The 14,475-nt window shown below is 43.4% G+C and overlaps 1 protein-coding gene across 1 annotated transcript in view; it reads right to left on the bottom strand.

The window, feature by feature from the left end:
* The window catches only part of LOC137641601 (cytosolic carboxypeptidase 2-like), a 306,984-nt gene extending 296,770 nt beyond the window's left edge, over positions 1 to 10,214 (bottom strand). The window contains exon 1 of the mRNA XM_068374319.1: positions 10,078 to 10,214. The gene's annotated coding sequence lies outside the window, so the exon portion shown is untranslated. The remainder of the gene's footprint in view (positions 1 to 10,077) is intronic.
* Between the last annotated feature and the right edge of the window lie 4,261 nt (positions 10,215 to 14,475).

The raw sequence follows: 14,475 nt of genomic DNA on the forward strand, positions 1-14,475 counted from the left end.
TGCACTTTTTCTTAAAAGAAAACTTTTTAAAATCACCATCACATGATGATATAAAATTTGTTCAAAGATAAGCAACTCAAATTGTGATTTGTTAAGTGTCAAATCCTTGCAAAAACACAAAATGCTTCTTTCCTTTTCCAGTCCAGTTAGGCTGTAAAACATCTTTTAATCTGACCACTTTGAATCATTCGCAAATCAAAGAGGAATGTAAATTAGAGCTGGACATATTTCATATTCTTATCTTATGCTATGTTAAAACATATTTTTTTTAAAAAGAAAGTTGAAATATTCCTATTAGGAAATAAGAGAGCTATAGGAAACACATTTCCTTGTAAAACAAACTAATCAATGTAACCTTTCCTGGGAGGGTGATGAACAATGGGCAAGTCTAAAGACTTACAAGGCAAGATTATTCAGTTTTAATGAAATAAATTCTCAGTAATTCCCATATTTTGTGTTAATTCTACCTAATATTAAATATAATTAACACAAAAAATACTAAGGGAAATATTGAGAAAAGGAAATAAGGCTAGTAACCAATAACAAAGAGTATAATGAATAATAAAAATGTCTGAAAACAGGAATGAAAAACAAAAAGAAAAGAAGGAATGATTTACTATAAAATATTGTAGATAATATTTTACAGAATGTGGACTTAAGTCTTGTTCTCTGTAGTTATTTAAACAAAAATGCTTGTAATTTATTATGCAGGAAGGTATGGAATATTATTAAAGGGTAATATGCTGAAAATAATTAAATAAAAAAGGAGAGAGAGAGAGAGAGAGAGAGAGAGAGAGAGAGAGAGAGAGAGAGAGAGAGAGAGAGAGAGAGAGAGAGAGAGAGAGAGAGAGTGCGTGTGTGTGTGTGTGTGTGTGTGCATAATTGTCTATATAAGCTCTAATGTAGATTGTCTGTAAACAGGGCCTCTTAGATTGCAGTTCACATACTCCAATATACTTCACATTCAATGAATGCAATTCTTAAGGCGTTGTCTCACAAAGCCTAAAATTCTTATTCATAGATTAGAAAAACATACAAATCTTTCTTCTATTTCAATTGCCAGCATATGATGCCTTCAACTTCTGCTTTCACAATTAGCTTGAGGGTGTTTATATACTATGTCATAAAATTATTGGTCAAGCCTAATTGCTGACTGAATTTAAAAAGTTAGGCTAGCGTAGCCTAAGGTATTTTGCATATGCTAGCCAAATAAATGAATGATTATTCTATTGATAGTTACTACACAGTTGTTTGATTGGTAGCTTTCAGTACAGTAGTTAGCTTCCAATAACAATTAGCAAGAAATTTTAACTAGAGTGCTAAATCATCAATGACATACTGTATATATATAAGGGATTTTGATGAAGGAAAAATCTATTTCTGGGCGAGGGACCTGTGTCGCCCAGGGAAATGCTCCTTATAGCACCATTTCTAAGGTATAAATACTGCTAAATATACCAGAGATAAAAACTGCAAGGAATGCCAGGAATATACCCAGCTCGCTCACCCTTATAGGGTGTCGGTATAGTAACTGGGGAGTGTTAAAACCACTATCAGAGGTCCCTTACCAATTAGTCTTCTCCTTCCTCAACATCGCCCGTTACTACGAGGTGCCGTTCTACATCCGACTACTGCCCGCTACTACGGCTACTGCCCCCACCCCCCCACCACTACCACTACCCATGCTTCTCCCATCATTCCTAACAAAACACCGGGATAGTCAACACACGTTCTTGTGTTCAAAATGGAGTTTTTATGATAAAACAAAGTTTTGTGAATACTTACCTGGCAGTTATATATACATAGCTAATTATCTCTATTTCGGCAGAATTTTTCTAAAACTAGGCAACCGCCTTGTGGTGGTTGGGTGGTAACACCCGTTAAAGGGTGGTAGGAGGAATCATTCCCGTTTTCTGTTCTTCAGTTCATCTATGCCCGACCTGTCTCCTGAGGGGAGGTGGGTGGGCCTTCGAATGTATATATAACTGCCAGGTAAGTATTCACAAAACTTTGTTTTATCATAAAAACTCCATTTTTATGAATAGAACTTACCTGGCAGTTATATATACATAGCTGATTAACACACTTGGAGGAGGGTGATAGACAGTAACATCGTTGGGGAAACAACCAAAAAAGTTGTAGGATAAATAAACACCTTGATTCCTTACCTGCTAAGGTAGCTGACTTCAAAGGTTCCTGCCTCTTGAGTCGCTTTCCCTTAGGAGTGTCAGCCAGGATGTGACCTGCAGTGCTGAAAAACACTCAATCGAGTCTGTCAACGGGGTGAGACCAACAATCTGACTAGACTTCAGGACTACCTATTGCCCAAAATAAAAAACCGCAACTTTACCAAACCAACCACCTAACATTTGCAAAGTAGATAAAAATAATCTAACTAGACTGAGGCGACTGTACACAAGTCGAAGCCCTCAGACAACCAATAAAAAATACACCAACCTATGTACAAGTAAACAAAACTAAGGTTGAGGGGAGGTAGTAACTCCTTTGCCTAATACAGAAGCCGTAGCTACGTATGGTCCCAAGGTATAACATTTCTCATAATCCACCCTCACCTCTCTGAGGTAATGAGAGGCGAACACAGAGTTGCTCCTCCAGAATGTCGCATCCATAATTTGACGGAGCGACATATTCTTGCGGTAAGCAAGCGAGGTCGCAATGGCCCTCACTTCGTGAGCTTGCACTTTTAAAAGTCCGAAGTGTTCCTCCTCACACAAGAGATGCGCTTCTCTTATCACTTCCCTCAGGAAAAAGGATAAAGCGTTCTTGGAAAGGGGCTTTTGAGGATCTTTCACAGAACACCACAGGGAGCTAGAAGAGCCTCTCACACTTTTTGTGCGAGACAAGTAGGTCTTGAGGGCTCGTACTGGACAGAGCAGCCTCTCTTGCTCTTGACCCACTAGGTTGGTCAAGTTAGGAACCTCAAAGGTCCTCGGCCAGGGCTTAGAAGGGTTCTCGTTCTTAGCGAGAAAGTCTAATCTCAAGGCACAAACAGCCCCATTCAGATTGAAGCCTACCTGTTTTTCAATTGCATGGACTTCACTAACTCTTTTAGCTGTTGCTAAGGCCAAAAGAAAGAGGGTCTTCTTGGTAACCTCCCTAAGGGGAGCCTGTGAGATGGGCTCAAATCTCTTGGTGCACAGAAATTTAAGAACCACATCAAGGTTCCAAGAAGGGGGCTTTAACTGGGTCTGCTTGGTCGTCTCAAAAGACTTCAAGAGGTCATGTAAGTCCTTGTCGCGAGACAAGTCCAAGCCTCTATGCCGACAGACGGAAGAGAGCATACTTTTGTACCCTTTGATAGTGGACACAGCTAGCTTAGCGTCCTGTCTGAGGTACAACAAGAAATCCGCAATCTGGCTCACAGAGGTAGTGGATGAGGAAATCTTGTGCTTCCTACACCAAGCCCTAAAAGTCTCCCACTTGGACTGGTAGACCCTCTGCGAAGAGACCCTCCTCGCTCTGGCGATAGCTTTCGCAGCTTGCGCTGAAAAGCCTCTCGATCTAACGAGCTTCTCGATAGTCTGAAGGCAGTCAGATTGAGAGCGAGGGGGTTTTGATGATATCTCTCGAAGTGGGGTTGTCTGAGCAGATTTGGACTTGCAGGGAGGCTTCTTGGAAAGTCCATCAACAAGTCCACCACCTCCGTGAACCATTCCCTCATCGGCCAGAACGGAGCTATCAGGATCATCCGTCCCGAATCGAGGAGGGCGAATTTCCTGACTACCAGATTGATGATCTTGAACGGGGGAAAAGCATAAGTGTCCATCCCCGTCCAATCCATCAAAAAGGCGTCTACTGCTATTGCCTCTCTGTCCGGAACTAGGGAGCAATAGATGGGGATCCTCTTGGATAAATTGGAGGCGAAAAGATCGATGAGGGGTCTCCCCCACAGCCTCCAGAGACTCTGACAGACCTGTTGGTTGAGGGTCCATTCTGTGGGAAGGACCTGCCCTTTCCTGATGAGCATGTCCGCCCTCACATTCTTCTGTCCCTGAACAAACCTCGTCAGCAGGCTTATCCTGTTCTCCTTCGCCCAAAGAAGGAGCTCTCTTGCTGTCTCGAAGAGAGACAGAGAGTGAGTCCCTCCTTGCTTCCTGATGTAAGCAAGAGCTGTGGTGTTGTCTGAGTTGACCTCCACAATCTTCCCAGACACCAAGTCCTTGAAGGCCTTTAGCCCCAGAAAAATGGCCATCAGCTCCTTGTTGTTGATGTGCCATCCCAGCTGAATTCCTTCCCAATAGCCTGAGACCTCCTTGCTTCCTAGTGTTGCCCCCCAGCCTGACTCTGATGCGTCTGAAAACAACACTAGGTCTGGGTTCTTCTTGTGTAAGGAGATCCCTTCCCCTAACAAGGTTGGGTCCAGCCACCACTTCAGAAGAGTCTTGACTTCTATTGGAATGGGGAAGGAAAAGGAGTCTTCCTGCATCTTTCTGTTCCATGTCTTCGAAAGAAAGTGCTGAAGAGGCCTTAGGTGGAGTCTCCCCAGAGAGACAAACAGTTCGAGGGAGGATAGAGTCCCCAGCAAACTCATCCACTCCTTCGCTGTGCATCTCTTCTTGTCCAGGAAAGTTCTGACTTTTACGAGACACTTGGTCTGTCTTTCCTGAGAGGGAGAAGCCCGAAAAAGAACTGAATTCAGAACTATCCCCAAATAGAGAATAGTCTGATTCGGTCTGATCTGAGACTTCTCCCTGTTGATGACCAGGCCTAGATCCTGAGCCATCATAAAAGTCTTCCGTAAATCCTCCAGACATTTCTCCCTCGATCGTGAACAAATCAGCCAATCGTCCAGATAGAAGGATATCCTTATCCCTTCCTGATGCAGCCAACCTGACACATTCGCCATTACCCTGGTGAAGACTTGAGGAGCCGTGCTGAGACCGAAGCAAAGAGCTCTGAATTGGAAGCACTTGCCCTCCATTACAAACCTCAGGTACTTCCTCGAAGTCGGATGGATGGGGACATGGAAATATGCGTCCTGCAAGTCGAGGGACACCATCCAGTCCCCTGGACGTACTGACGCCAGCACCGACTGAGTCGTCTCCATGGAGAACTTTGTCTTCTCCACAAATACGTTGAGAGCGCTGACATCCAGGACGGGTCTCCATCCGCCCGAGTTCTTGGGGACCAGAAACAGGCGATTGTAAAAGCCTGGGGAGACTAGATCCCGAACCGGTTCTATCGCCCCCTTGTCTAGCATTTGGTTGACAAGGTCTACTAGAGCCTTCTGTTTCCCAGGATCTGAGTACCGGGCTACTAAGGCCAGCGGAGCATCTGCGAGAGGAGGTTTTTTCAGAAAGGGGATCTTGTATCCTTCCTTGATTACTGAGAGGGACCAGGTGTCCGCCCCTCTCCTCTTCCAGGACTGCCAAAAACCTGACAGTCTTGCGCCTACTGTCTGGAGGAGACGAACTTCATTTCCTGGATCGAGGTCTGAAAGAACCCCTGGTAGATCTTGGTCCTGAATCTTGCCTTCTCCCTCTAAAATCTGATCTTGAAGTAGTCCTGCCCCGAAAGGGCTGCTGGAATCTCCTTTCCTCCCGTTTCAAAGAAGAAGGAGGGGCTGCAAAGGGCTTACGAGCAGAACGAGATAAAAGGTCTTGGGTGGCTTTTTGGGCCAGAGAACGCGTAATGTCATTAACCAGGGACTCGGGAAAAAGATGTTGAGAGAGGGGGGCGTAAAGAAGCTCAGACTTTTGAGCATTGGTAACAGACCTAGAAGCAAAAGAGCAAAGCAGAGCTCTCTTCTTTAGGACCCCAGCTGAGAACAGAGCAGCCAACTCATTCGCCCCATCTCTGAGGGCCTTATCCATACAGGACATAATGCTGGTAAGGTCCCTAGATCCATCCATCTGTTCAGTTTTCCTTGCGAGAGTCCCAAGCGACCAGTCTAGGAAACTAAAAACCTCAAAGGCTCTAAAAATACCTTTGACGAGATGATCCAGCTCCGACATTGACCACATGACCTTGGCTGAGTTGAGAGCATGCCTTCTAGCAGAGTCCACTAAACCAGAGAAGTCACCCTTGGAGGAGGAAGGCACTCCCAGACCCAAAGGTTCTCCAGTTGCATACCACATACCCGCTCTTGAAGCAAGACGAGCTGGTGGAAACGAGAAGGAAGTCTTAACTGTTTGTCTCCACTCCATCATCCAGTCATCAATCTTCGTGAGAGCCTTCTTTGCGGAGATAGACAGCTTCATCTTGATGAAGGCCGACTGTTTCTTGGCCTTCTTTCTGTTAAATTGGGACTGAGGAGATTGAGGGGCAGCAGGTTGGAATTCCTCTCCAAAAAGTTCAAGAAGGGAGCGAGAGAGAACTTTGTAATCTCCCACAGCGTCGGCAGGATTATCATCGTCATCAGAAACATCCTCGAGGGCCTGATCCACATCTGCAATATCCTTCGAAAGAGAAGAATCCTTAGAACCCGACAAGGGCAAATCAAAGGCATCATCCTGCAAAAGACGGGTTGCATCCTGGAGTCCCACGCTAGAAGAATCCTTGGAACGAGAGGCAGTATCGTCCCGAAGAGGCAGGGTGGTATCGCCCTGGGACCGAGAACGAGAGGCAGAGTCGTTCTGTCGTCGAGAGCGAGAGGCGGTATCGTCGTGGCGGCGAGAATGAGAGGCGGTATCGTCGTGGCGGCGTGAACGAGAGGCGGTATCGTCGTGGCGTCGAGAACTAGGGTCGGTATCGTCGTGGCGTCGTGAACGAGAGGAGGTATCGTCGTGGCGAAGCAAACGAGAGGAGGTATCGTCGTGGCGAAGCGAACGAGAGGAGGTATCGTCGTGTCGAAGCGAACGGGAGGCGGTATCGTCTTGGTATCGAGAACGAGAAGCAGCGTCGTTCGATAAGGTATCGTCCCGGTATCGAGAACGAGAAAACGTATCGCCCTGGTATCGCGAAGAAGTATCGCCTGGCGAAAGCACACATTCCTCATCCTGGCGTAGAGAGGGAGAAGTTCTCTTTAAAGAAGAACTCCGTTCTCTCTTAGAAGCAGACTTCTTAATCGGCAACGAGTCGTCTTTACGTCTGTCAGACTGGGCGTGAGGGCGGCTAAAGGCTTGTACTAAAGTCAAAAGTTGTTCCTGCATGACAGACATAAAGGATTTAGCAACATCAGCTGGGTCTTGCGGACCCGAAGGGGGGGGCTGACGAATAACACTCGTATCTTCGGCAGCAGGCTTCGTCCTTTTCACAGGCACGGAGTCGAAATCATCCTCCGACGGACAAGGTTCATAACTGCTAGAACCGGGAGAGAAAGAACGAGACCGTTCGTCGCGGTTCCATCTCCTCTTAGTAGGTCTTGAAGCTTCATACTTCCATTTACGTCTGGACGAATTCGGAGAAGAAAACAACACATCCGACTCGTCTTTCCCGTGACGGTCAAGAGCAGCCTGGGAATAGACAACAGGACTGTCTGAGGCGACGGCTGACCGAGGGTATGTACCTCTCACCCCCTTTCGGTCATCGACGTACCTTCTCCCTTGGTCCTGGGAGCTTGGTAGAGGTCTAGGCCTAGGGGTATGACAGATTCGGTCGGTCGCCACCTCCACTGCACTAACACAAGCACTTTCACTTTCCTTACCTTTAAAGGCCTCCAGCTGTTCTTTAATGGCCTTCAACTCGGCCGCCAGGCTAGCGTACCGAGGGTCATCCGTAGATACGGAACCTGTAGGAGGTGCAGGAGTTACTACCTCAAGGGAAGGATCAACTTCCAAAGAGGAATCAATAATAGGATCAATAGATAAATCTACGCTAAGTTCGTCTTCCTTACCACTAACAGACTTAGACTTAGACCTAGAAGCTCTCCTAACTCTATCGAGCTCTAGCTTACGCACATAGCGCTTCATAATTAACCAATCTTTCTCATCCAAAACCTTACATTCCCCACACCTATTATCAAGGGCACAAACAAAACCCCTACAATGAGAACAAACAGTGTGAGGATCAACCGCCATTTTGGGTAGTCTCACCTTACATTCCTCATTCGCACAGATACGGTAATGACTCTTTTCACTCATAATGAAAAACAGCAAAAAAAAGCTAAGAGAAAACAAAATACAACGATCGCCAAAACCCCAAATCAGAGTACTTCACCAAAAAAGCAGACTGGTACACCGAGCAGGGAAAGCGAAGAAAAACTCTTAATGACGGACCAACGTGTTATCGATCCGGCCGGCAGAGATGAACTGAAGAACAGAAAACGGGAATGATTCCTCCTACCACCCTTTAACGGGTGTTACCACCCAACCACCACAAGGCGGTTGCCTAGTTTTAGAAAAATTCTGCCGAAATAGAGATAATTAGCTATGTATATGTAACTGCCAGGTAAGTTCTATTCATAAAACCTATATTTTGTGTTTAGTGAAGATGTCTGAGCTTTTGGAGACTCCTACTCCCAAGTTAAGTATTGCAATCATCAATTTTGATGAGCTGGGGTAGCGACACTCGTAAATTTTGATAATATTGTTAATTTTAGTCTCGTACAGTGTCATATGATGCCTCTCCCTTGGCAGCCATTTTGGTGTCGCTACCTCAGAAAGCTTCATGCTTACTTGACAACTTCCAATTAGTTCCTCATACTAATTGTAGTCTTGTTTATTTAGCTCTAGACATCTTATAAAGTGATTAATTATAGTTATTTAAGTTTATTAAGGTTTGAGTATTCATTAGACTATTTTGGCAGTGGTTAGCCTACCCGACTGGACCGTATGCGGTTTCGGAAGGTAGCCTACGCCAGTGAGTTTCCCCTTCGATATATTATATCTAGGTTAAGATGTTCCTATTGAATATTATGCAGGGAGTTGGGACACGTTTATACTTTATAGGATTATATCCTTAAGTCATTATACTACCTGAGAAGGTCGGCATTATACCCGATTTTGGAGGGCTAGTTATTGTTTAGAGCAGTTTAGTCTTCTTGACCAGGTCGGCATTATACCCGATTTTGGAGGGTTAAGCTATACGCTCGTATCACACCAACCGTGTTCTTCTCCCTACCTCCTCACAATATGTCGTTATAGCCTACTTTACTTTAGAACACATATTTTAAGTAAATTATTATTATTACTTAATCTGCATGCATTGGACAGAAGGCCATAGGCCTACTGCCTCAATCGGGTGGTTCCACTGTGCCTCGGAAGGTTGTCCCACCTAATCAGTCACAGTGACCACCTGATTACGAGCCCTTCCTCTCGGCTGTCTCCCTCCCCCGTGTACCCAACTCGGTGGAATTCTTACTCGCCGCACCCTAACCTCAGGAAGTAGGCTTGAGTTATACACTACAGTATATCATTTCAATTGTCTAACCTAGTAATAATAATAATAATAATAATAAAACAATAATAATAATAATAATAATAATAATAATAATAATAATGTTATGGTAAGATAGCAAAAGATCTGCCTATATTATTGAGAACTGCTCAATCCTGTCATTAACTTTCATAATGTCTATAAAAAGCTACAGGAAACAAAAAAACTGGAACAAAAACGGGAAAATACTAATTCTGAGATCAGTGAACTACCGTTGAGCAATGTTCACTTTCAATAAACAAGATTTTTACAAGTAAAGTTCATCATAAAATTCAACCAAAGAGGACCAGAAGTTTTACACCAAAAGATCTTTTTTTTTTTTAACACTAAAAAAAGAAGTTGAAATGGTGATAAAACAGAAGCAGAAAACCAAACCAAGTCTGTAGAAGATTTGAGAGCTGTCAGGCAGCCAAGAGATATACTAAGACTGGTGGACATGAACTACAGAAGCATACACTAACTATTGTTGTTTCAGCTTCCCACAATTATGCAAGTAGGCTTAGTAAAGTGATAGCTTTGTTGGAAATATGCATAAAACTTTAAATGTTCATATATATAAAGTGTTACACCTAAAGAAATGTGATCCTTGAACTGTAAATAATAAGTAGTTTTCATGAAAAAATAAAATAAATCATTCTATAAAAATCACACACCTTAGCATAAGAATTAAATCTCGGGTATCTACCATACATTAAATGACATTTGCATATACATGAACATGAAACAAAACAACAGACTTACCTCTGCAATAATACCATCTACAGATTTAGATTTTCTCCTTGCCATCCATTGGATGACAGACTTAATAGTCAAGGGGCGACCAATTCCGCTCTTAGAATTATAGCCATTCATTTCAAATGCTGCTCTCTTGTGGAAATAAGTAAGAGATTCCTTGTCCACATAGTCATTGGCCATCAGGGTTCCAAGTAACGGTAAATGTTCCTTATTTACCCCTGTGGACTGGCAAAAAATATCACTTATTAAAAAGAAAATAGTGTCCCCAAATAAACATAATTCTAATAACAAAACTGCTTACTACTGCACTCATCTGATGTTCATATTGATTCACTTTGAAAGCTCAGATTTATCAACATTTACATATAAAAAAAAAAATCTATTTTCTTTCCTTCTAATGTAACTACCTCATAATTCCAGTAATGTAATACAATATCTAGTGGTAAATGGCAAGAAGCAAATCTGAATGTGCCAGTCTCTTTGTTATTCAGTTTTAAAGTCAAAATGATTCTGTACCCTCTTGACACAACCAGTTAGTGAGGAGAAGGGTGAGCATGTACTATTGCAGACAAAAGTCCCTTTCTACTTCAAGTAAAAAGTCCACACAGCTACTGCTCCCTTGCTGGATGATAGGTTGCTGCTGGTGGTACAACTATTCCACCATGTTACTACTGTAGCAATAGAGCAGTTAGATATCATTCTGTATAAAACCAGTGACTTACTTTCTTCTCTCATTCACACACACACACACACACACACACACACACACACACACACACACACACACACACATATATATATATATATATATATATATATATATATATATATATATATATATATATATATATATATATATATATATATATATATATATATATATATATATATATATATATATATATATATACACACACACATACAGGTATATATATATATATATATATATATATATATATATATATATATATATATATATATATATATATATATATATATATTATATAAGACAAAAAAATATTATTTTGTAGGAATGATATGAAACAGGGAAAAATTAAATCTTATCTGTCATTGTGTCTACAGCTAACAGCTACCGGTGTTATAAATGTGTAAAGTGTTACCAATGTTGAGGAAATTTCTCAAGATCTGAGAAATGTTATTTTGATAATAAAATAAATTTTTGAATATACTTACCCGGTGATTATAATAGCTGCAACTCTGTTGCTCGACAGAAAAACTCTACGGAAAAATTCGCCAGCGATCGCTACACAGGTAGGGGGTGTACTCAACAGCGCCATCTGTCGTTCAGATACCCATTACTCATTGTAAACAAGATACCCATTACTCATTGTAAACAAAGAACTCAATTTTCTCCTCGGTCCACTGTGTCTCTATTGGGGAGGAAGGGAGGGTCCTTTAATTTATAATCACCGGGTAAGTATATTCAAAAATTTATTTTATTATCAAAATAACATTTTTCAATATTTAACTTAGCCGGTGATTATAATAGCTGATTCACACCCAGGGGGGTGGGTAGAGACCAGCAAAATATGTTTACATCATATGAGCTACGAATTTTTATTTCATTTTAGAAGTTATCAAAATAACTAAACAAAATAAATAGGTACCTGGTAAGGAAGTCGACTTGAACAATTACTCTGCCTTTTTAAGTACGTCTTCCTTACGGAGCCTCGCGATCCTCTTAGGATGCTGAGCGACCCCTAGGAGCTGAAGTATCAAGGGTTGCAACCCATACAACAGGACCTCATCAAAACCTCTAATCTAGGCGCTTCTCAAGAAATGACTTTGACCACCCGCCAAATCAAGTAGGATGCGAAAGGCTTCTTAGCCTTCCGGACAACCCAAAAACAACAATAAAAACATTTCAAGAGAAAGATTAAAAAGGTTATGGAATTAGGGAATTGTAGTGGTTGAGCCCTCACCCACTACTGCACTCGCTGCTACGAATGGTCCCAGAGTGTAGCAGTTCTCGTAAAGAGACTGGACATCCTTAAGATAAAAAGACGCGAACACTGACTTGCTTTTCCAATAGGTTGCGTCCATTATACTTCGCAGAGATCTATTTTGTTTAAAGGCCACGGAAGTTGCGACAGCTCTAACTTCGTGTGTCCTTACCTTCAGCAAAGCTTGGTCTTCCTCATTCAGATGGGAATGAGCTTCTCGTATTAACAGTCTGATAAAATAGGATAAAGCATTCTTTGACATAGGCAAAGATGGTTTCTTAACTGAACACCATAAAGCTTCAGACGGGCCTCGTAAAGGTTTAGTTCGTTTTAAATAGAACTTAAGAGCTCTTACAGGGCATAAGACTCTTTCTAGTTCATTTCCAACCATACAATAAGCTTGGAATATCGAACGATTTTGACCAAGGTCGAGAAGGCAGCTCGTTTTTGGCTAGAAAACCAAGTTGTAGAGAACATGTAGCCGTTTCAGATGAAAATCCGATGTTCTTGCTGAAGGCATGAATCTCACTGACTCTTTTAGCTGTGGCTAAGCATACCAGGAAAAGAGTCTTTAAGGTGAGATCTTTCAGGGAGGCTGATTGTAGCGGCTCGAACCTGTCTGACATAAGGAATCTTAGTACCACGTCTAAATTCCAACCAGGTGTAACCAAACGACGCTCCTTCGTGGTCTCAAAAGACTTAAGGAGGTCCTGTAGATCTTTATTGTTGGAAAGATCTAAGCCTCTGTGACGGAAGACTGATGCCAACATGCTTCTGTAACCCTTGATAGTGGGAGCTGAAAGAGATCGTTCTTTCCTCAGATATAAGAGGAAGTCAGCTATTTGAGTTACAGAGGTACTGGTCGAGGATACGAATACTGACTTGCACCAGTTTCGGAAGATTTCCCACTTCGATTGGTAGACTCTAAGGGTGGATGTTCTCCTTGCTCTAGCAATCGCTCTGGCTGCCTCCTTCGAAAAGCCTCTAGCTCTCGAGAGTCTTTCGATAGTCTGAAGGCAGTCAGACGAAGAGCGTGGAGGCCTTGGTGTACCTTCTTTACGTGTGGCTGACGTAGAAGGTCCACCCTTAGGGGAAGTGTTCTGGGAACGTCTACTAGCCATCGAAGTACCTCGGTGAACCATTCTCTCGCGGGCCAGAGGGGAGCAACTAGCGTCAACCTTGTCCCTTCGTGAGAGGCGAACTTCTGCAGTACCTTGTTGACAATCTTGAACGGAGGGAATGCATATAGATCTAGATGTGACCAATCTAGGAGAAAGGCATCTATATGAACTGCTGCTGGGTCCGGGATTGGTGAGCAAAATATTGGGAGCCTCTTGGTCATCGAGGTTGCAAAGAGATCTATGGTTGGCTAGCCCCAGGTGGCCCAAAGGCTCTTGCATACATCCTTGTGGAGGGTCCATTCTGTTGGAATTATTTGTCCCTTCCGACTGAGACAATCTGCCATGACATTCAAGTTGCCTTGGATGAACCTCGTTACTAGTGATATGTTTAGACCTTTTCACCAGGTGAGGAGGTCCCTTGCGATCTCGTACAACGTCAGAGAGTAGGTCCCTCCTTGCTTGGAGATGTACGCCAAAGCCGTGGTGTTGTCCGAGTTCACCTCCACCACTTTGCCTTGAAGGAGAGACCTGAAGCTTTTCCAGGTCAGACGTACTGCCAGTAGCTCCTTGCAGTTGAAATGCATTGTCCTTTGACTTGAGTTCCATATCCCCGAGCATTCCCGACCGTCTAATGTCGCACCCCAGCCTACGTCCGATGCGTCCGAGAAGAGAACGTGGTTGGGAGTCTGAACAGCCAGGGGAAGACCCTCTCTTAGGTTGATATCGTCCTTTCACCAAGTCAGACAGACTTTATCTTTTCGGAAACCGGGATCGAGACCGCTTCTAGCGTCTTGTCCTTTTTCCAGTGAAAAGCTAGATGGTATTGAAGAGGACGGAGGTGTAGTCTTCCTAGTGACACAAATTGATCCACGGATGACAATGTCTCTACCAGACTCATCCACAGCCTGACTGAGCAGCGTTCCTTCTTCAGCATCTTCTGGATGGATAGCAGGGCTGGGGGCTGATCGTCATGTTGTTCAGCAACGTCCTCATCAGAGGGTTCCTCATCCGAAACGGCAACGGAGTGGGCAACGTCTGGCTCGCTGAATCCGGTCGCACTGGTGGATGCGTGACGGAGCCGGACGCAATATCATGGAACTGCTGCACAGTCTGTGAACTGTCAACAACCATGGGTGCGCGAGGAAGCACAGCGTCAACCCGAGACTGTCTAGACCGTCTGGGTTGTGCAGTCAACACCCTACCGGGTTGCTGAGGTTGACGCACTGCGTCAAAACAAGTCACCTCTGCTGGTTGTTGAACGTCCTGAACGTCAACAACCACCTCCGAGCGTCGCTTAATGTCAACGTGCGGCTGGCAAC

This window comes from Palaemon carinicauda, chromosome 5, assembly GCF_036898095.1.
Source record: "Palaemon carinicauda isolate YSFRI2023 chromosome 5, ASM3689809v2, whole genome shotgun sequence".
Lineage (NCBI taxonomy): Eukaryota > Metazoa > Arthropoda > Malacostraca > Decapoda > Palaemonidae > Palaemon > Palaemon carinicauda.